The sequence below is a fragment of the Podarcis muralis genome, chromosome 5 (genome assembly GCF_964188315.1).
Source record: "Podarcis muralis chromosome 5, rPodMur119.hap1.1, whole genome shotgun sequence".
Lineage (NCBI taxonomy): Eukaryota > Metazoa > Chordata > Lepidosauria > Squamata > Lacertidae > Podarcis > Podarcis muralis.
Window position 1 is genome coordinate 58,544,897 of NC_135659.1, and position 22,625 is coordinate 58,567,521.

At 43.6% G+C, this 22,625-nt stretch overlaps 1 protein-coding gene across 1 annotated transcript in view; it reads right to left on the reverse strand.

Moving 5' to 3' along the window:
- The window catches only part of TFEB (transcription factor EB), a 63,091-nt gene extending 47,206 nt beyond the window's left edge, over positions 1-15,885 (reverse strand). Inside the window, exon 1 of the mRNA XM_028734129.2 lies at positions 15,614-15,885. The gene's annotated coding sequence lies outside the window, so the exon portion shown is untranslated. The remainder of the gene's footprint in view (positions 1-15,613) is intronic.
- Positions 15,886-22,625: the final 6,740 nt, after the last annotated feature.

A 22,625-nucleotide genomic window follows, 5' to 3' on the forward strand; every position in this document is an offset into this window, starting at 1 on the left:
GGGTACTTCATAAGTTATTTAAGGCTTTACTTTGACCTGATGTCCTCTTTTTGTGGCTAGTAGTTGTTACCCAGCACTTTCCAGTGCAATTTTCTATCACTTTTCCTATTTGACTTTCTGCAGTTAAAAAAAGAATTGGGATAATTGCACTAGAAAGTGTGGAATAGTTTTGTGCAAACAAGTATCCTTTCTGCAACACTAGCCTGGAGCTAGTTAGGCACAATTTGTGTCCATTATGGTGGCAGACCTGACCTCAGTTGTATCTTTTTAGCAGGGCCAAACAACATTTTACCATGGTAGTTTCATTTATGCTGCAACCCACAAAAATCTTCAGGCATTAAGAATTAAGCTGTCTGCTTTTGTTCCTGCATTTTCCTAAATAATACCCATACAGAAAAAGAAAGACCCACAAAAAGAAAGGGGAATCTCTTTCTTGTGACGTAAGAGCTCAGTGCCACAAAAAAGGTGTTTTGTACCAAGTTCAGGACCACGTTCACAAAAATGGGAAAGCTGTCTTGTGGAATTCCCTTCCACAACATGTGGCAATGCCTTTGTAAACTAGAGCCCTTTTTAAAATGCTTAACAAAATGAACTTCTGCCTAAAGGCATCAGGTTGGAACTCAGAACAGAAAGCCGGACAAGAGGGAACTGGGTCTGACTCCACAAGGCAATTTTAAATGTGGACTCGTGTTAAAACACTGTCAGGTCATGAACAGAAAAACCAGGGCCTGCCAGAGGTCCTGTAATCAGCTTCAAAAAAAGAAGTAGGAAAGCTCTATTTTAAGCATTGGCAATTCATAGCAGTAACAGCAAAAAACACCTCAGAAAGAAGCTGTCCCAAAGGGAGCTCATACTACCCCCAAACAACACTTGACTTCTTCCTTCATGTACAAAAAAATCATTATCTTTTTTTTTCATAACCCCACTGTTCATAGGAGACAGTATTTAAACAGCCATTCCTATTTGCATTGGAAAACTAGCATCAGCTATGGGGAACAACAGGGATGGGCTTCCTTTCAGCACCCACAATGCCAAAAAAACAGTTTCACCCATCCTGTGTCATATGGCTTCCTGAAGCAAACATTTAAGCCACTAAGGTTTTTGTCATGGGAGGAAAGCCTAACGCTGGCGAGAGTTGTGTTGATTTAGGAAGCTGGACAATTTTCTCACCCAATAAAATGAACTTGATCACTAAATCTATTTTCCCCCCATGGCCCGGCTGTGCTAGTCCCAGAAAATCAAACAAACCACAGTAGATTGAGAGTGACCTTTGACTGCATGCTTATCACGCTTTTGCTGATAAGAGTAACAAGCTTTTGATCATCACAAAACCCACCTTTAGGCAGGAAGACTATGGATATGCCTTGAAGACCCACCTGTGGGCCTCAAGCATCTAAATCTCACTACAACTCTGAGCCTAGATTTAGTTACAGAAGGGGTAAAGAACCACAGGCCCAGAGGGCCAAATGCAGCCCTACGTGCCTCTGTTTGGCCCTTGAGACTCTGTCCTGGCCACACCTCCTACTGGGCCCCTCCTCTACACCCTTGTGCGATTTCACCTGGCTGGAATGTGTCCTTGAACTCTGATAAATCATCTTGCTTATCTGAATGGAAAGTTTTGAGGATGGAGAGGAGGGTCTGCATGGAATCTCTCACTTTTGTGTGATTGAAATGTAACCTACTGTACGAAGGTAAGATTCATATCCCCCCTCCCACTTTTGCTTCTGACTCCGCCCACCACTGGAATGCGGCCCCCATAAAATTGTCCATGAGAAATGTGGCCCTTAGCCTTTAAAAATGTCCCCAGCCCTGAGTTACAGCACCTCTTTGCCCTTGGACCCTAAAAGCATCCATTGAGGCCACCAGGACCAACCAGTGGCACAAACCCATGACTGGGCCTTTTCAGTGGTGGCTCCTCAGTTATGGAATGCCCTCCCTAGTGAGGTGTGCCTGTCTCCATCATTATTAACATTCAGGAGGAATTTGATTTGAAAACATTCCTGTTTACCGAGGCATCTGGTGACGGAAGACTACTGCCCCTTGCAACCCCGATTATTATTGGATGACTAACATTTTAACTCAAAAGTATTTTGATCTGCAATGTGTACTTAAGCAGTTTCTCGTTGCACAATTATTAAAATGTGTATTTTCCCCTATGCATTGCTTTTAGAATATTTTAGAAGTTTTAAATTGTAATTATTTTTAGAATGCTTTGACTGTTTTACAATGTTCTGCTTTGTTTTTAAATTGTGTATCTGTTTGCTGCCCCGGTCTCCTTAGGTGGAATGGAGGGGTATAAATTCAGCAAATTAATTATAATGATTAAGGTTTTGATGAATGCATGATGCACACAACTGTATTCTTATTTCTACCCTAGGTCGTATGGTTTCTGCATCAATAAATTAGCTTGTTGTCCCAAAGGTACACATTTTTACTTCTCTCTCAGGATATCATGAGAATATTGACTAATATTCAATAGTGAATATTCAATAAAATGAAAAATAAATAAAACATTATTAGAAAGAGGTTACTTGGGGCTGGCATTTGTATCACAATATTAGCAATGGCAATTAGCTAGTTCAGATCCCCTGCATTCTGCAGAATAGTGGAGGAAACGCACACGAAATAATGATTCTGCAATTCTAACTATCATGAGATACTGCAATTGCAACTTAATGTTGAGTCTCAATTTTATTTTTAAAATCAGGAAATAAAACTAGTTTTATTCACAGTTCTTTTAAAAACAACAGCCCTTTCCTTTTTGAGCTATTTGCAACCGTTCAAATATGGAAGTTCTACTCTTGTGAAATTCTACTCTTTGTAAACCAGAACGACTCCCATGGTCTTTCTACTGCAGGAGATAATGGAGGAATGAATTTTAACGCAGCATTCAATGAAAACCTTTCAAACGTTTTGGATTTCTATGACCCACTACTGTGAAATCCGGGCCAGTGACCTCAAATTCCACAAGGAATGAGGGAATGGGCTTGCCTCAGTACTCTGCAGGTTATGTTTCTGGTTTCTGTCTCTGGTAGGGCTTAGCCTCATAGCAAAGAGGTACAGTTAAAACACCATTCAGTGCCAAGGGGAATATAGATGGTGTGATTAATAGGGATGGATGAATATGTCAGTTTCAGATGTCTCATTTATCCAATGCTAAATTCAGTTCAGCACATTTCCACATCAGTTTGCTATGAAAATAACAATAAAATGTTCTCTTGAAAATTCATCAGCATTTTAGTTCATATTTGTCTCAATATATGTATTTTTGCAAGCAATTCGCTCTAATATTTTTTGTATGTTGTTTCCACTAATATACACATTTATGCACAAATTATTCGCTCTGAGAATTGCACTGCAAAATTTCAAAAATTGCAGATTTTGAAGTATAGATGCATTTTAGTCCAAATATAGTTTCAGGGAGCGGTAGGTAGTTCACATTAAAAAGTGAAGTGAACTGAGTTTCTCCTTCATCCCTAGTGGTTAATCCTATATATTCCATCTTCAAAACTGTTTCTCTTTCTAAAAGTTCTAAGGGAAGTTCCTGGTTCAGAGGTCAAGAGAGTAAAGCACCCAGAGTAGTCGTCCTAGCAGTCAATATTATTCACTTCCCTTAAGTTGTGGAATCTTTTGATCAAGAACACTCAGTTCTTTGAAGTAACATATTAATGACCTGTGCATTGTTCCCCAATTAAGAACAGAAGTCACTATGTCCTAGCAAGGAGGGTGTTTTGGTGCTATTACATACAGGGCCAGATTTAGGTTTGATGAGGCCCTAAGCTACTGAAGGTAATATTACCCTTTATACATCCAGCTGTCCTTTGTCAACAACAAATTGTCACTTTTTTTTCTATTGAATATATGCTCTATGGTAATTTGTGGACCTAATGGGTCCATACACAACACAAAACACTGTTGCTGTATGTAGGTGTTATTTTATTTGTTTTTATTTTATATTTTGGAAATATACATCGAGGTTTTTTTCTCTTTAAATTTTTTTGGGGCCCCCAAGAGATTGGGGCCCTAAGCTATAGATTGTTTAGCTTATACATAAATCCGGCACTGATTACATACATTACACACAAGGGTGCAGTGGGCAATTGTTCTGTGACCCCACAAAGCTGTACCCCCAACATATTGGTTCAGCCATTTTATACAAAGAAGTCATTGTGATCCCTTCTGAGTTATTCAGTGGAACATAGCCAACAGATGGACACCATGGAGCAATGTGTGAAGAGATGTGGCTTTTCAATACAAATATTTTTTAAAAGCTCAGGATTGTAAGAAAGCCCTATCGAAAACTCTACACTGATTGCCTGAAAGCCTATTCTGTCAGGGAGGCTGCTGAGCAACAGAATGGATGGTACACCAGCAGCGGTCACAATCTACCTCTTGGGCTGGATATCAGATTCAGGCCCTTAGAGAACGGAGAGGTCTCCTGGCAATGGAATCTTTACAGGCCACAGAAAGCCTGCCCCAACCCTCCAGCCTATGTTGATACTCCATCAAGCACACAGGTTTAGGTCTACCCCAACCAGCACACCCACCCAGGTCTCGGTAACACATTCCAGGTTTTCCTCCTCTCATTCATTATCAAGTTGTAGGTGAGCACAATATTATTGCAAACCAACCTGATTTTAAGTAACAACACAACCAATGGAGGTCTAGAAAAAGTGATGACCTCCAAATATCTATAGCCTCTTCTTCTCACATACATTTATTCTATTGCTATTCTATGTGCTTAAACACGCTATGTATAGTCCCAAGACTATGCAATGGACACTGCAGTTCTGTTAACTTCAATATATTCCATGTGTGCAACAGAACTTCCTATTCTGTCCCCTCCAGTTCCACCCCCCAAAAAAACACCACTGTCAAAATCATCAAAGGAGGAGAGGAAACAGAAGTCCTGTTGCACAAGTGCAACTCTGCTCACAGCATCTTGGCTGCACCCCTGTGTTTTGCCCTGGATTTCATGTCTCCTCTCTGTGGCCTTGATTACATAGCAGCAAAACTAATTCTGCAGTCAAGTATACACAATAAGTTAATAAAGCCTATCCTCAGGAGTGCACCTCTGATAATAAATGTTTTCAAACACCTCTTTATCACATTCACACTTGAGTGAAAAATCTGTATGCCTAAAATATAAAGTGCACACCTTTAGAAGAAAACAAAGGGAAAGGGGGGGCGGGGAACCCTGATATACTGTACGTGATCATGAAACTTCTATGAATGGAACAAACTAATACACTTAGCCGTGGATCTGTTGCATACTTTTTCATGTTGCTGTGCAAATTTTATATTAATTGGATGGAAGTATTTCCGCAGAAGGCATATAAGCCTATATGGAGCATGACCTTTTCATTATGGATGCCGGTTGCCATAGTACAATTCTGGGGTCCTTTGCTTAAATACAGAGCCCACAAGTGTCCTCTCTTCATGCATCCAACTCAAATAACTGAAGGGGAAACAGATGCACCAAAAGGGGAAATCCCTTGTACGCCGGGTCAGCAGGTAATAGAGTCGGGAATAAATTGCCCACCCTTTTGAGTCTACTTTGATGTCACGTCCATGATTCTCTGGTGTCTTGTTTACAGAATGGTCCCTTGGAAAAGTAGGTATTTCAGCATTAAGTATGGGGGGAAATGAGACCCAGGAAAGCTACAACATATGAGGGTACCTGAGTAAACCTGATTCTAAACAGCTGACAAAGGTGAAATGAAACAAGATCACAGAACTGGACACAGCAGAAAGAAAATCTTTAAAGGCTTTCAAAACACTGGGGGAAGGTGCACTACACAGTATGTTAAAACACAGATAAAATGTTTCCCATGTGTACATTGCATAGAGATTTTTCTGCTTAAGCAGTCTATCATTTTTCCTAGATAAATTACTGGAAGCTAGGAAGGGTCTAACAGAAAAAGCACAAAAAAATTATTAGGAATAATGCTAACTGCTGTCCAAATGATGAAAGCAGACAAATGGCATCCTCTGACAACTCCAACAGAAAATGGTTTAATAAAATTTGGTCTTTTGCCACAATGATAAAAATTGACGGAAATGGTCTAGTCAAGGGAAGTTAGACAAAGAAATTAACACTTTGAGAATCTATTGTCTTCTACATACGTGAAACATCAACTAGAATTATTTAAAGCCTTTTCACTGCAGTTATACTCAACCACTTATAGAAATGTAAACAATTTTTAATATAAATCCTTAGAAATTAGTATATTTCCTATTTCTTATTACATTTAAAGTGTATTTTAGAAAGTAATATGGTAATAAAAGACAGAAGCATGTGATCTCCCCAGAGCATGTGGCATGGCTCACTTGCTAGCTACCTGAGTTTTGCCACCGCTTTCCTTGAATTCTAGTGGCACCTCAGGCATGTGGATTGATATAATGAGCCAATGTCTTGCAACAGCCAAGGATTAGCTGAGTGGCTAGGGCAACTCCATGGACAGTCTTCCTCTTTAAAGAATCAAGATGCCTGCTTAAACATTCTCCATCCCTTCCCCGTTGTACTATTAATTAATAATAATAATATTACTACTATTAGTAATAATTATTACTTATTATTACTATTAGTAATAATAGCAGTAATTACCAGGGCAGCAGTTCTACAGCAGTTCAGCTTCTCCTGCTGCATTTCCTCACCCTTAAAACCCTGTAGTGCTGTCTCATTGTGAATCCTGCAGCTTTTGCTGCTGTAAAGTTCCCCGCAAATTTCCCAGCGCAAAACAAAGTACATTTGGAACTTGTATATAAGCAGCCATCATAACCAAATATATGACTCATCCTCAGAAAAGCACCACTCACCCACTTCTGTTGCACTTTCTGTGTTTGGGATTCTTACAAAACCAGAAAAACCCATTCCTGGCCTCGTGCAATGCCAGTATGCGAGGCCAAGAAAATAGTGGGGTGTAGCAAGCCACAAGGCATCACACTGGTGCACACACAGGAAGCTTGTGTTTTCATCCAAGGTCTGTCACTGAGCTGCGGCAGAACTTCAGGCAATCCCCTTAATTTCCTTTATTCTAATTTTAGTTCAAATATTTTGGTGATGTTCCAATATAAAAAAAAACAGCTAATATTGCACTTACTGAAAACAACTCCCGCCAAATGATGTATTCTTTTCCCCCAGTGTTCATCAAATAAGCCTGAATTTTAATAACTTATCTATGGAAAGGATCAGTTTAAATCAAGGGCTTATCTATCATTTAACTGGCATGCCAGGTACTCCCCTTGGTGTTATACTGTCAGCATTCTGTTCTTACATAATGGAATGGGTAGGCTTCTCTGTCCCTCAGCATCTGCTACCTGAGGCAGTGCCTCGCTTTGCTTAATGGTAGGGCTAGCGCAGGGCTACTGCTATGTGAGAAAAGAATGGTATTTCCCAAGTCACACTAGATTGTGGCTTCGAACGCTGGGTATCTCAGAAAGATAATCACATTCTTGAGGGGAAGACATCAAAATATTGTGCAACAGCTATGCTTTTGTGGCTCACGAAACTCATTGCCTGGCAGGCACTAAACTGTATGAAGAGGACACAACTTGAACTTCACAATCTTACAGTAATAATAATATATAAAAAAATTAAAAAATTGTCCAGTAGCACCTAGAGACCAACTAAGTTTGTTCTTGGTAAGTTTGTTCTTGGGGAAACCCAGCCGGATGGGCGGGGTACAAATAATAAATTATTATTATTATTATTATTATTATTATTATTATTATTATTATTATTAGCTTCCATGTGCATGCACACGAAGGCTTATACAAAGAACAAACTTAGTTGGTCTCTAGGTGCTACTGGACAATTATTATTTTATTGTTATTATTTATATATTTCAACTGTGTCAGACCAACATGGCTACTACCTGAATCTAGTAATAATAATAATTAAATGCCAGCCAATTCATTTTTTCCCTTCTCCACCATGTTGAAAAGTCAAACAGATATATTCCTTATTGTCATATGTTCAAATACTTTAGTTCTTTATAGAAGTCACAGTGGGTGCAGCTAACTGGCAGAGTGCATAATTTGCTTGAAAAATGTCCCAGGTTCAAGTTCCCACTTCTCCAACGAAAAGTAGGGCTGAACAAAAATGCTCCCTCACTTGCATGTGCAACCTGCTTTTGGTGACTGATTGAATGCTAGTGAAATTCACCTAAAGATTCAGGGCTCCTTACTCACTGCAGCAGCCTCTTTTAAACTTGTTTGTGTTGTTGCCCCACGCAATGGCAGAACCGGGTGCCTCCAGTCTGTCACAGTTTTGCAGGAGAGATTCAAGCACAGTTAGATTGGTTTCTGCAGTTAGATTAAAAGGATGTTGCCCTAGCACAAAAAATAAATCTGTTTTAAGCAAAAATTAACTCACGTTTTGCAGTTTGGAAAGTGATGGAGAAATACACTAAAAAGTGTGAGATGAACAAATGACTAATGGGAAGCTGTGTGAACACCCCACAAGTGGATCAGGGTGAAAGCTCATTGTTTTATAACAGTTATGCAAATGTGTCATAACACATGCTCAATGAAGACCGGATACACTCTACCTCTATGTATGCTTTGAGCAAGCAAATCAGGATGAATACTCAATAAACAGGTCCTCTGGAAGAGCCCATCATTTCCCCTTCAGCTGTCCCTTCAAATTACACTACAGTGGTACCTCAGGTTACATATGCTTCAGGTTACATACGCTTCAGGTTACAGGCTCCGCTAACCCAGAAATAGTGCTTCAGGTTAAGAACTTTGCTTCAGGATGAGAACAGAAATCGTGCTCCGGCGGCGCGGCAGCAGCAGGAGACCCCATTAGCTAAAGTGGTGCTTCGGGTTAAGAACAGTTTCAGGTTAAGAACGGACCTCTGGAACAAATTAAGTACTTAACCCGAGGTACCACTGTATTATAATGATGTACATAAACACACATTTTCAACTGTCTACTATTTTTCAGGCAGACTTTTATTTTATTTTCTATCTGAAATATTTATCCAGTTAAATATTTATTCAGTTTTGGTTTTTCAAGCCAATCATGTGTGTGTTGGTTTTTTTGGGGGGGCGGGTGTTGGGAGAGTTGCTTTGACTGTCACAAAAGCTAACCAATCAGAATTCACACAACCAACTTCTACTGGAAGTAGGAAGCACCTGCTGCTCCCCAGAATGAACCTTTTAGCAAGGTTGTATATTTGATTGAAAAGAGATGAATGTGAATCATGTTGTATGCATCTGTATGTACCCTTTTTACACATGAGAGGGGTCAATCGGTTTTCAGTCTCACTCCTGCTATTTATGTTAGCAGTTTACCCTTATTCATATGGAGGAGAATCTGGGGACAATTTATTTCTAATGTGAATTAGTCTTTCAGGCAATGAAGGTCACACATTACAAAACTAATTGAAGCGTGAGCCATATTTAGCCTTGTGTGTCAAAACTGAAGCCTGATTGTGTGAGCAAGCTCTTCGGTAGTTTATCTGAGGTAAAGACTGGTGTATCAGATAGCGATTAACAAAGACCACTACAATAATCACACACGGCATTGATAACACGTTTCCTGTGGAACCTCAGCCATCATGTTCATGAACAATTAAATGTCCCTAAGGGAAAGCCTGTCCTGTGACAAATTCTTGAGTTTCTGGTGCCTCTGCTGCAGCTCCTTGCAGCGAGGCTTAGCATGACTTACTCCAAAATGCCATGTTCATGTCTAAGTCAGCAGTTCATAGGCTTCTTGCCAAAAACATACTCTATACAGCGGTAGCTGCTAAGCAACTCTGGAAAACTCAGTTAATGCCATTAAAGCAATGAACAAAAGCTGGGGAAGGCTGAACCAAAGCCCACACAGCACTAGTGATGTAAGTTCCATGCAATGCATACAACTGAAGGAGATCTTCATGCCACACCGCTCATATACTTGCGAAGGGTTCCATGTTGGATTCACTGCAACAGCATTTGCTGCAACCTTAGCACTGCTCCAGCCAGTGGATGAAAACAGTTTTGCGTCTCTCAGTTGTGTGTCACACATTAAAGGCAATTAAGTTAAGCTTTTTTGGCAAAATTGTAAAAAGAAATTGACATTGTTGAGCTATTTTTTAAGGGAAATCAGCAAAAACGACACTGCCAACATGGGTTGCCATGCGTCCGGATTCTCCCGGACATTTTTTTTGGGGGGGGTCGATTTCCTCCTGGACACTGCTTATGACTGCAGTGTTCCAGGTTTGTCCAGGAAATTCTGGACATACGACAGCCTTACATAACAGCATTCCCAGGGCCTGTATTAGTGTGTGTGCACAACTGTCATTCATTTGCTGTCTCTACCTAGACTTCTTCTGTCAAGGTGAAATCCATAAAATATCCCAGAATTCCAAAGCACTTTATAAGCCAGGCCACAACCATACTAGGCCAGATGTCTGAAGAGACTTGCTGGTTATTCTAAACCTTAACAACTACCCCTCGTTTCAGAAGTGAGCCCTAAACTGCATAGGTTCCTGCAGTCCTGAAATTTTAATAAAGGATGGCCACCACCAGAGAGCAGCAGCAGTAATAGCCATGACAGAAGATAGACTTCCTGCAATATGGTTCTTCCCTAGTTTTAAAAAAAAAATACAATGGTGAGAAAAACTGGTGTGTGTGTGTGTGCGGGCGCGCTTAGCCAAGCTCTTTTTGTCCGTTGCATAAATCTTAGGTAAGGAAGGGAAAACCAAGTCCAAATTTCAAGCACGTCACCATGCGCAATGCTGCTATAGAATGAAAACAAAGGCACATGGAAGGGGGGGGAAAGAAATTAGGATTCACACCCTCCTGCAGCTTCCTGCTGATAAGAAGAATCCCTGGACTTTAGCCACCCAATGTCACTTGGAAAGCATCACTAATACATACTATGGAAATTATATTTATGTGCTTACAAGGAATGAATATAAAATTCTCTTTAGTACCTCTTAAATAAGTTATATAGTGAAACCACAGCATCTGTTTCATAGATCACAAAGCAGGGATATCCTGATACCACAGAATAACCAAAGTAACAAAATGTTGCAGCATGGAATGATCCTCTTTAGTGTTCCAGCAAACCATGGCCCTTTCCAGGATATGCCATTCCATATGCTCCCCCGTTTTCTGGTCTCTCTCTCTCTCTCTCTCTCTCTCACACACACACACACACACACACACACACACACACCAGTCAGCCAGCATTCCATGTCCATCCAAGCATGCTCAGTACTCATTTGGCTGTTTTAAAACTTGAGGAGGGCAAGGAAGGTCTCTCTTGGTGATTTTGTTGTTGTTGTTGTTCTTTTACAAATCTTGAGGCTCCTCCCAAACTGCTGATACTGTATGTGGATGGTGCCATTTTGAATTTCTGACTGTATCCACACTCAGCTCCGAACTTTGGAAATAGAGGGAATGATTACTTTAATGTACCGTAAATACATCCCTATGACCATTGCTGGAAAATGATGGCCTCATCCACAATCTGAGGCCATGGTGGAGAACAGTCCAGGCACACTGCAATCCCATGAACCACAAAGTAATATTTGGAAGGTGGTAGTGAGAGTCTCCCTGGCATGACACACACTTTTAACTTATTGTAGCCAGAAAGAAAGGCATATTTTCAGACACTCACAAGCTGCACTTACGAACACTGAATAAATGACTAGTTCAGATATGGTTCAAACATAATGCTTATCCGTGATTTGGCTTTGTTTGAGGGAGCCAGACTGGACCCATCAACTCAATTGTTTCTTCATTCCCCCATCGCTTCTTTGTGCTTGGCCTGCAAACCAGGATCCCATCCCAATTTATAATCCTTTGTGGCAAAACAAGGGCAAGCCATGGCTTGCCAGTTCAGCAAAGTATGGTTTGCCTCAAACCAAGAAAGAAGGGAGGGAATCACCAGGCACAAGGGGATAAGAGAGTGCATGAGCTAATGCCAACCCCTCCATGTGAAATGAGGGGTGGGGAACCTCTTGTTCTATAGATGTGGCTGGATTCAAACTCCCATCATCCCTGACCATTGGCCATACTGGCTGGGGATGATGGGAGCTGGAATCCAACAACGTCCAGAGGACCACAGGTTCCCCAGCCTATTAGCATATGTGTCTACATGTGTAGAAGCAACATATTTATGTGTGTGTTTGTGGATGAGCATGTACACACATACGTTTTGTTATTATTTCCTTATTTTAATGAAGTAATAGTAAGTAGCAGAGCAGTGCAAAGAATAAGGATACAGAGAAGAATAGAGAGGTGGGCACCGTAAACTTTTCCCTGTAGTTGACATGAACCTGGGCATCTGCTGAAAACTTTAATTTCTCTCTTGAGAGAAATTGTCTTGCATAGCGATTACTTCTGGGGTTGAAAATATACTACTAGGTTTCCTATGCACTTGAACTGAAATTCAACTGCAAGTTTTTATGTTATGGTATCAAATCAGGCTCTGCCAACTACGTATCACTGAATGACTCAACATTTACAGTCACCGCTCCTTTTCCCTTGTAGTAGTTTGGAATTTCTCCTTTGATACAGACAGGGAATAAATGGTTGCCTCAGTCACGTGTTTTCTGGCTAATTAATCACCTAGTGCACATGGTGTGCTTTTTCCTAGCTCCTGCCGACAAGAACGAGTGGTGCACCATCTCAGTAAGATGCAATGGCACAGCTGTTTAGAGAGCTTATTATGGGTTCAGGATCTAGCCATCTTTAAAGTGGCACTGGCAGTCTGAGACAAGGGCTCCTTTACCCGTAGTTGCACATGTCACTAAATGGATCTTTGAGCCTCTCTCGCCTGATTTTGTGTGCATGTGAGAATGCTGCTCATGCCAGAATTTTAAAAAAGTGGAAGAGAGGCACTTCTAAATGGCATAGACAGGCTTTTTTTTCTTATTATGTTTTTATTGTAATTTTACTGGTGTTGGCCACCCTGAGCCCGGCTCTGGCCAGGGCGGGTGGAGTATAAATAAAATTTATTATTATTATTATTATTACCAATGTAGGTTTTCTGTTCTCGCTAAAGATGCCAAAAATTCAAAAAGCATGTGTGGACTGAGAGACCGTTCATACCAGCAGCATTTCATCACTATCTGCCTCAAGCCTTTATGCAAGGAATGTGACATTTTAGGGGCAATCTCAGTCTGTGGCTTTTTCTAGCCATTTTGATAGGATAGTTGGGTCATCTTTTATTTTGAAATCAAATGCAGTTTCTCCTACTGCTGTAGCAAGATGATAGCAAACACCTTTCCTCTTCTAGCCAATGCTTAAAAAGATAAAGGTGCCCCGTTAAGAGTTGCCAAATCCAGGTCCTGTCTATAAAAGACCCCAGGTATGAACATTGTCACCTAAAATCCCCCATCTCACTTTTAAGATGAGACAGAGGCCGCAGAGCCTTCCACTTACTTAAAAACTGGTCTATGCTATGGATTCTAACTCCAGAGACGAAACTCAGCTTGAGTTTACATCCAAGGAATAAGAGCTCTGAAGGACGGACTGCTCTCATTATTTGCCAGATCCGCTTGTCTGATACAGAGTCACCTGCATATCTAGCATCTGTAAACAGAAAGAAAAGCAAGGGGCGCAAGAAAAAGCAGGCAAAGACCTGTCTACGCAGCCCCACTCAAACCCCCATGCTGGAGATGGAGGGCAGCCATGCGTGAAGGCAAACAAATATGATAGAGGAAATTAACAGCACAGAGGGGGAGGGAATATCCACACATTGGCCATCTGTTCAGTTTTCTACCACGTGCGTTAAGAAAAAAAAGTCACCAGGTCTCAGAGCACTTGCCCTCAAAGTGTTCAGAAAGTCACTACAAAACTATTCAGGAAAAGAACCAGTTTTCAGAATTCTGAAGTTTTCATGACACAAAGAAATGTGCTGAGAGTACCATATCCCATTCTATATAATACCTATATACTAAACACACTTTTGCTGGTTATCAGATTTGCTGTATTTTATTTGGCTGAACTAAATTTTGAACTAAGCTTTCTTCCACTTTTTAAACTGGGCCTTCTCCACTGCCAGTGAAGAGCAGCCCTATGACTATAAATTAAGCAGGTGAAGCCTATCCTGCGCATAGAAGCCAACTCCTAGGGGCCTGGGTCGTTTCAGCCCCCCTAAAATATTTGAGGGGGCTGGACCCTCCAAAGTTGATGGCCATTGCCATTCAAGTGGTGGGTGTGAACCGCGTCTTGTGATCAGTTACATGTCCGTCCCCCAATATTTTTTTCGATTTGGCACCCCTGCTCCTGAGATTTTATTTCTGTGAGTTGGGCCACAGCTGGAAGCACTGGAGCAGAAGCAGTAAATTTGGCAGCCCTACTCCGGAGGAAGCCACAGGCCTTGATCTCCTCTTGCCTCGGACCAAGGCCTGCAGGGTGAGACACGTAAGGCACCTCTTCCCAACACGGAAACAGCCTGGCTACAAAACAGCGCCGCGGGCGGACTGGGTGGCTGCTCGCAGGACGCGCCCGGTATCCCTTTGCGCCACCGTCTCCTGACAGCGCACGTGGGAGCTTCCCGGGACATGGAAATTAACAACAATGAGCGCTCATTAAACTAATGAGAAGCCTTGCAGCGCTTGTCATCGGGAACTTCCGTCTCGCGCCAAGAACGAGGCGAGCCCGGCTCTCGGAGATCGCCCGCCTCTCGCGCCCAAGCGCAGCGCGCGCCGACGGAGCGCAGCAACCAGCGCAGCCCGACTCCGCCCCCGCGCCGGACTTTGCAAACTCCGCCGCTGCCCCGCTCGGAGCAGCCGGCACTTTCCCGGCTTTCGGCAGCGGCAGTTACGTAAGAGCCCCCCCCCCCCCGGCGGCTCCCCTCTAAGCTGCTGGCGGCGCTGCTGCTGAGAAGGCAGAGAGAGGAGGGCAGAAGAGAGCAGCCCTTCGCCAGCCCCTCTCCGCCTTGGAGCGGGTGGAGTTGAGCGGTTCTCCTCCCTTCCCTCCCCCCCCCCCCAATTGTTTTGCTGCTTGACTTCTCCGGTTCCGCCATCGGCTCTCCCCTCCCCCGCGCTCCTCCCCCCCCCCCACACACATTGACAGTTCCCGGCAATGGGTCATCGGCGTCGTCCCCCCTCCCGTCGGGGTGGCGAGAGTCGACTCGGGACCCAAGCACACTGTGACGGCTCCAAAGCCGGCTTGATCTCTTGCAAAGGAGTAGGGGGGAGGAGAGACGGCGGAGAGAGCGGCTTGCCCTCCACGGTCCACCCGCACCTGCCTCCCCTTCTCCGCGACCCAAGTTACGCATACAAACTTCTGGATCCCACGACGCGTCTCTCCCCCCCCTCCTTCCGGCTAAACACAAACTCGCGACCCCCGCTTCGACACCTTCTCACTCTTCCACCTGCTCCGCTTTAAGGCGACCTCGCGCGCCCCGTCGGTGAAACGGAGCGCTGGGTCCTTTAGGGTTCTCCCGCCTCGCTCCCACCAACCACCTCAACCGGGGGATTTCTGATTATTTTTTATTTTATCCCCCCCCCCCAACGCACACACACAGCGGGTGTTGCTGCCGCCACCTCGGCGGGCAGTTCACACGCCCGTCCGCCCGCCCCAGACGGCGCCTCTGGAGATTGTAGCTTTTTTTGCCTGGAAGTGGCACGCGCGTCCCGAGTCTGCCCGCTCTCGGCGTACTTACCCTCCCGTGAAGGTCAGAGTCGGCTGCGCAGCCACTGGAGGGGAGGGGGAGAAAAACACGCCACTTCCCCAGCCACTTGGCCAACTCGGCTCAACTTGGGTGCCCTCTGCTTGTCCCGCCGCTCTCCTCTGGCTTTTCTCTTGGCACCAGGTAGTTCCAGCTGTTGCAATCCTCTCCTGTGCGCTGCCAGGGGTGCTTTCACCCCCCCAGGACCCCTTACGGACAGCTCTCCCTCCCCCTCATTTACTGTCACCTTCTCGCTCTTCAACTTCCTAGATGTACCCAAGAGAGGGCAGCACTCAACCATGGCTGACCACGCCCCCTTTTGCGTAGCCTGCCGGGAAATGTAGTTCCCGAGAGGTCCTCTCCCAAGCGGAATCGCGCTGGTTCTCAAAACAATTCCTGGGAGCGCCCACGCAGGGTCGGCGGTAGGCAGGCGGCTGCGGTTTTGAATGTTCTTTTACGCGTTCGTTTTCTCTCAATTATCCACCCTGTCGTGAATGAGATGCTGTTAAATGAATGTTACACGACTTGAAAACGGCAGCTTAAGAAACACTGTAACTGTAATGAGTTAACTTTATAAAAACTAACGCTTTAAAAGATAATATGTTGCCATGCCCAAGCAATTTGGAGATGATTGTCAACACAAAAGCTCCCCAAAGCACAGACTACTCTGCTGATCAGAACAGATGCTCCCTAATTTTAAATATGAGATCTGATTGAAGAGAGAAAGGACAAGGTGCCCTAGAGTTTTTATTTATTTGCTTATTTATTGCATTTATATCCCACATCTTTCTCTTAGGAGCGCAATGTGACATACATGGTCCTCATTTGAAACACACAACAACCCTATGAGGTAGGTTACACTGAGACTCAGTGAGTTTCATGGCTGAGTGAGGATTTGAACCCTGGTTTTTCAGGTCCTAGTCCAACACTCTAATCACTATACACCAATAGGGTAGTGGAAAACTTTCCTTTCTCCAAGAAATATCTGCTTATAACCTTGAGGCTGAAATACATGAGTTCAGAATGAGTTGATATAAACTGCACAGGAAAAGGTGAGAATGCAAACTGTTCATATAATATATATTTATAATATTTTCTCTCGAGAAGTTCTTTCAAGAGTTGGGAAGAGATCAAATGTGCCAATCCTATGAGCATTTACAAGTACACTCTATCTGAAATCATGGCCACAGAATGGCAATTGTTTAGATCAAGGGTGGGGGGCTTGATGTGGTTACAGGCCAGATCCTTAACTTTTTTATAGCCCCCAATTTGACAACTGGGCATAGCTACTCACCTGTCATCAGCTGGCCAGCTGGGCGTCACAGCACAGCACAGGTCTCTTGGCATGGCATTTGTACCACTAGAGGAGGTACTGGGAGCAACTAAGAGGGGAAGATTGTTGTGATTTTGCCTTGTTCGTGGGAACCAAAAAAGACAGGAAGATAATTTCCTTAAGACGAGTATCATGAATGAGTAACCACAGCATCAACATTCCAAAATTGTTACTGAGCCGTTGATTATAAGAAGTGGTGCTTCTAATTACAATGATGCACAGTGAATGACAATGTATAACCATTAGGACTGAATTATATAATCTTTCAGTTAGAGTAATCTATCCCAGTATGTTTCCGAGCACAATTCAAAGTGTTGGTGCTGACCTTTAAAGCCCTAAACGACCTCGGTCCAGTATACCTGAAGGAGCGTCTCCACCCCCATCGTTCAGCCCGGACACTGAGATCCAGCGCCGAGGGCCTTCTGGCGGTTCCCTCATTGCGAGAAGTAAGGTTACAGGGAACCAGGCAGAGGGCCTTCTCGGTAGTGGCTCCTGCCCTGTGGAACGCCCTCCCAGCAGATGTCAAAGCAATAAACAACTATTTTACTTTTAAAAGTCATCTGAAGGCAGCCCTCTTTAGGGAAGTTTTTAATGTTTGATGCTGTACTGTTTTTAATATTCTGTTGGAAGCCGCCCAGAGTGGCTGGGGAAACCCAGCCAGATGGGCGGGGTATAAATAATAAATTATTATTATTATTATTATTATTATTATTATTATTATTATTATTTAAAGCATTTTAACTGCTTTAAAAGTGCTATGTATTAATTGGATGGCAAGTTATTTTAAAACTAGATAGATAGATAGACAGACAGACAGACAGACACACACACACACACTCACTCACACACACTGTAGGTTAAAGACACCATAGAAGATGCATTCTGTCTTCTCCATCACACTATATGGAGCATATATTCACATCATCTAAAAACAAAGGAAGTATTCTTCCCCGCCCCCCGGGGAAACACACACCTTCAGAACTACCGTTTTTATTTATATGTGAGATTTAGTCAACTCAAATTCATTCACAGATTAATTTAGCACTCATAACAGTGGTAGACAGCTGTATACAGTGGTACTTCAGGTTACATAAGCTTCAGGTTACATACGCTTCGGGTTACAGACTCCGCTAACCCAGAAATAATACCTCGGGTTGAGAACTTTGCTTCAGGATGAGAACAGAAATTGTGCGGCAGCAGCGGGAGGCCCCATTAGCTAAAGTGGTGCTTCAGGTTAAGAACGGTTTCAGGTTAAGAACGGACCTCCAGAACTAATTAAGTACGTAACCAGAGGTACCACTGTATAGTCCAGCCACAACATCTCAGTAAAAAGACAGAATTATCATTGTGTCCCTATAAGCAAGGATCTCAGATCAGCTAGCAATTCAATGCTAGCAATTAGGTGGATGTATGAAAGCATATCTCATCCCTGTGGTAAATTCCTGTCTTATGGAGCATATCCTCTCCTCTCTAACAGCCCATTTCAACAAATTCTCCTATCATGAGTTACATATGTGTTGCAATAAAGTTGTGGACATCATTCACATGTATGGATGAAGGAAAGGACTAATGAACAGGAGTGGCAACCTCTATAGGCCTGTGATAAATTTCAAAAGCATCAAAGGTACATGAATGCCTACCCGTGCCAGTAACTGAGACACCTGGAGAAGCTTTGAAACCCTGAAGTGTGACTCAGTGTTGTTTAAATCCGTGGCTCTCAAGTGAGGGATGGGGACATTCCAGAGATTTGTGGGAGACCTCACAGTTAAATTGCCAACCAGCTAATAGTTGTTGTTGTTTAGTCGTTTAGTCGTGTCCGACTCTTCGTGACCCCATGGACCAGAGCACGCCAGGCACTCCTGTCTTCCACTGCCTCCCGCAGTTTGGTCAGGCTCATGTTTGTAGCTTCAAGAACACTATCCAACCATCTCATCCTCTGTCGTCCCCTTCTCCTAGTGCCCTCCATCTTTCCCAACATCAGGGTCTTTTCCAGGGAGTCTTCTCTTCTCATGAGGTGGCCAAAGTATTGGAGCCTCAACTTCACGATCTGTCCTTCCAGTGAGCACTCAGGTCTGATTCCCTTAAGAATGGATGCGTTTGATCTTCTTGCAGTCCATGGGACTCTCAAGAGTCTCCTCCAGCACCAAACCAGCTAATAGTAGGAAATAATAATACACCAAAAGTTGAAAGAAAAGAGGTGGTGTGTGCCTAATGGGGTATCAGTTGCTTAAATAATAGCAGTTGTTGTTATCTGTGCTTAATCTAAATCAGGGCTCAATCCTGGTGCCTATTTTGACCTCTAGGATTCAATGGATATGATGCAAGAAGAAGGTGGTCTGGGCTCTCAAAATGTGAATGATGCCTTCCTGCTCACCATCTAGTAGTAACACTAGCCAGTTGCTCCCCTCTTCCCCATAATAACATAAGAAGTGTGCTATTTACTGAGCTGAATCCTAGAACAATAGGATCCAGAATGCAGCAGTCTGATTGGTCTGCAAGAGCCACCCAATCCAGCTCCAGGTGGAAGTGAATCAGCAACCTGATTGGCCTGCAGTGTGATGGCCTGGGACTCAGGCTCGGACTCGGAACCAGAGGAGACTCAGTCTGCATTGGCTCCTTTGCCTCAGGCATCATCTGAACCAAGTCTGGGGCCTGATCCTGAAGAGTCTGCACAGGTTCCCCTGCAACAAACACCAGCTGGGCCGAGTCAGGGGCCTGAGCCTGCCCTGGCTCCAGATGCAGGGATTACCTCATTGCCTTCAGCTGGGCCATCACTTACAGCTGCTCCACTACCGGTCGAGCTGCAGAGACTCAGGTCTGAGAGAAGGAGAGACCTGAGTACTTGCAGGAGGAGTGCTCACCTTCCAGCAAAACAGGGAGTTGAGTCGCCGGGGGATCAGGACCGGCCGCTACCCCAACAAAGATAAAAGGCTGTCAGACCCCACCCCAGGTTACGGGAGCAACATTGCTTATGCTAGATCCCGCCTGACATCCTGTACCTGTCCTTGCCTGGTTTCCTGCCTCGTGTTCTGCCTTTGCCCTGTCGGACTGACTCCCAGCGGAACCTTCAGATTCTGGACTGGTCCTGGACTGCGTTTCACGGGTTACCCCCGGGCCCAGCACATGCAGGAGCAGCCAATCAGACTCCTGGATGAAGTGAATCCGCAACCTGATTGGCCTACAGGAGCAGCCTGGAATTAGCCAGTCATGCGGGGCCCATTGTGTAAATAATGTATATATAGCTAGACGTTTTGGGGAAAGATTCATTCATTGCTACTACGAGCTGAATAAAGAGCATGAAATTCACACTCAACTCCAAGTATATTTCAAAGTGTCTGCTGGATCAGGCCAATGGTCCATTAAGTCTAGCATCCTGTTCTCACAGTAGCCTATCCCCACACCACCACCACTGAGACAGCTATCGCAAGAACCTAAATTAGCTGGTTTTGTGGGATACATGAATATGTATCAGGTTAGCCTATGGTTCCCAAAGAAACAGGTAGGAAATATTAACAATTGGTTGTTGCAGTATCTACTACACCATATTAAAAATATATGCCAAAAAAGGGGTGTAAGATGTAAGAGCTTATTGACACTTAACATTTGGCCCTGCGCTTTCTAGACACAGGTCTACACTTTAAAGTTCAGTGGCTAGGTGCTCTCCTTTTTTTGCCCTGGAGCTTTGCCCACAAAAACCCGCTCTTTAAAGCTACAGCATTTGGGGCTTTTTAGGTTAGGGAAAAGGCATGCAAGATGTGACTTGATAAAAGTTTATAAAATTATGTGTGGTATGAAGAAAGTGGTTAGAGAAAAGTTTAGCTCACTCTCTTGTAACATAAAATGGGACATAAAATGAAGCTGAATGTTGGAAGATTCAGGACAGACAGAATAAAATACTTCTTCATGCAGTGTATTGTTAAACTATGGAACTCCCTCGCACATGAGGTAGTGATGGCCACCAACACGGATGGCTTTAAAAGAGGATTAGACAAATTCATGGAGGATGGGACTAACAATGACTACTAGGCAGGATGGCTCTGCTTTGCTTCTGAATATCCCTGAAAGGGAGAATCGTGTCATGCTCAGGTCCTGTTTGCATCTTCCCATGGGTATCTGGTTGGGCACTGTGAGAACAATACACTGGCTTAGGTGAGCCACTGCCCTTATGTTCTGGTCAACTAGATCAAGGCCCACTAGGTGGCAATATTGCAATGCACCATCACATATCTTTCTGTGTGGGCTGAGTGAGTCTGCAAGTTGCCAATGCAATCCAACAAGGGGGATCTGCTAAGCTAAATACATTTCTGCACACATATTACTTGCTAGAGACCGAGAACACAAGCAATGGGTTGCTGTTCATGACTTTTTAAAGGGTGCAAATTCAGATGTGCATATGAATGGGCATCCCCATCTAATGTAGGAATGGGGAAGTGTGTGCATTGAAAGCAATGTGCTGCAGGGTATTGATTCTCACATGTGTATTTACACCTACAGCTCCCAATCCAGCAATTGCTGTGTGTGTTGAACTTTTTATCTGAAGAGGGGAAACTGAAATTCTTTACCTACTTGGGAAGGAGTCCTGTGGATGGAACTTATTTCAGAGTAAAACATGGGAAGAATCAGGCTATAATCATAAGCTTAGTAGGAAATAATCTCCATTGGGCTCATTAGGAAATATGTGTAGGTAGCATAATTACTACTTAGAAAAACCAGTTATTAAAACATGGCCAGCGCTGGGAGGAAATAGATATTGCTTGAAGCAGGGAACTCACATGTGAGCTATCTGTTAAATAGCTTACAACGATTCATGTTGCTGAAATGCTGCTCTGGTGGGAAAATGCCCTAGGTAGTAATATCATTGTGAATTGATAAATTGTAATGTCTCACGAGCATGGTGGCATTACACCTGAGCCTGTTTATTTATGAGGCAGTGCCAGGGGGCCTTGTCTATGGGTCCCTGGCCTTCTGCCACTTCCCCTCCCACTCTTGGTTAGAAAACTGCATTATGTTCTCTTGCTTCAGAAACACATGTGAACTGCACAGAAGTAAGGCAGGGTAGAGTGTACAGGGTTTGCACACTATTTCAAATCCCCAGAGAGGTTTTGTGCATGAATAAGGAACAGCTTGGCTCAGGGAAAGGAGTCAATATAACAGGACAGGTGTGTTTGTGTGCGTGTGTATGTTCATGCTTGGGTCCTGTGTATGGGTAATCTGAATGCACACTGGTCAGTAAGAATCTCCTGCTGTGTACCTGACTTCTTTTTGGGAAACACTGTGGTCTTGTCTCTCGAGAGCATCTATTTACCTATGGAGGTGGTGTGGATGGATGGCTCTGTCTTTGGTGGAGTGGACTGGATGGCCTTGAGCAATCCCCTGTGTCATTTATCTGTGGATCCAAGAGCAATGCTGCCATAACAAGAGGCTTCCTGAGCAACATTTGCCATTGCTCCCTTCCAAAACATTAACAGTGAGCTGAGGCTGCCAGCATCATTTAAAGGAGCTACCATTATTTAGCCTAAAATTTATTCCAGGTATACAGATTCCAGCTAAGAGTGCTCCTCTTTAATGCCCTCTGTAAATAGCAGAACAGTAGCTTGAGCACGAATATCTCAGGTTTGACCATTTATTATCCAATCTGCCACAAACATCATTATAACAGCAGCCAGTGATTCA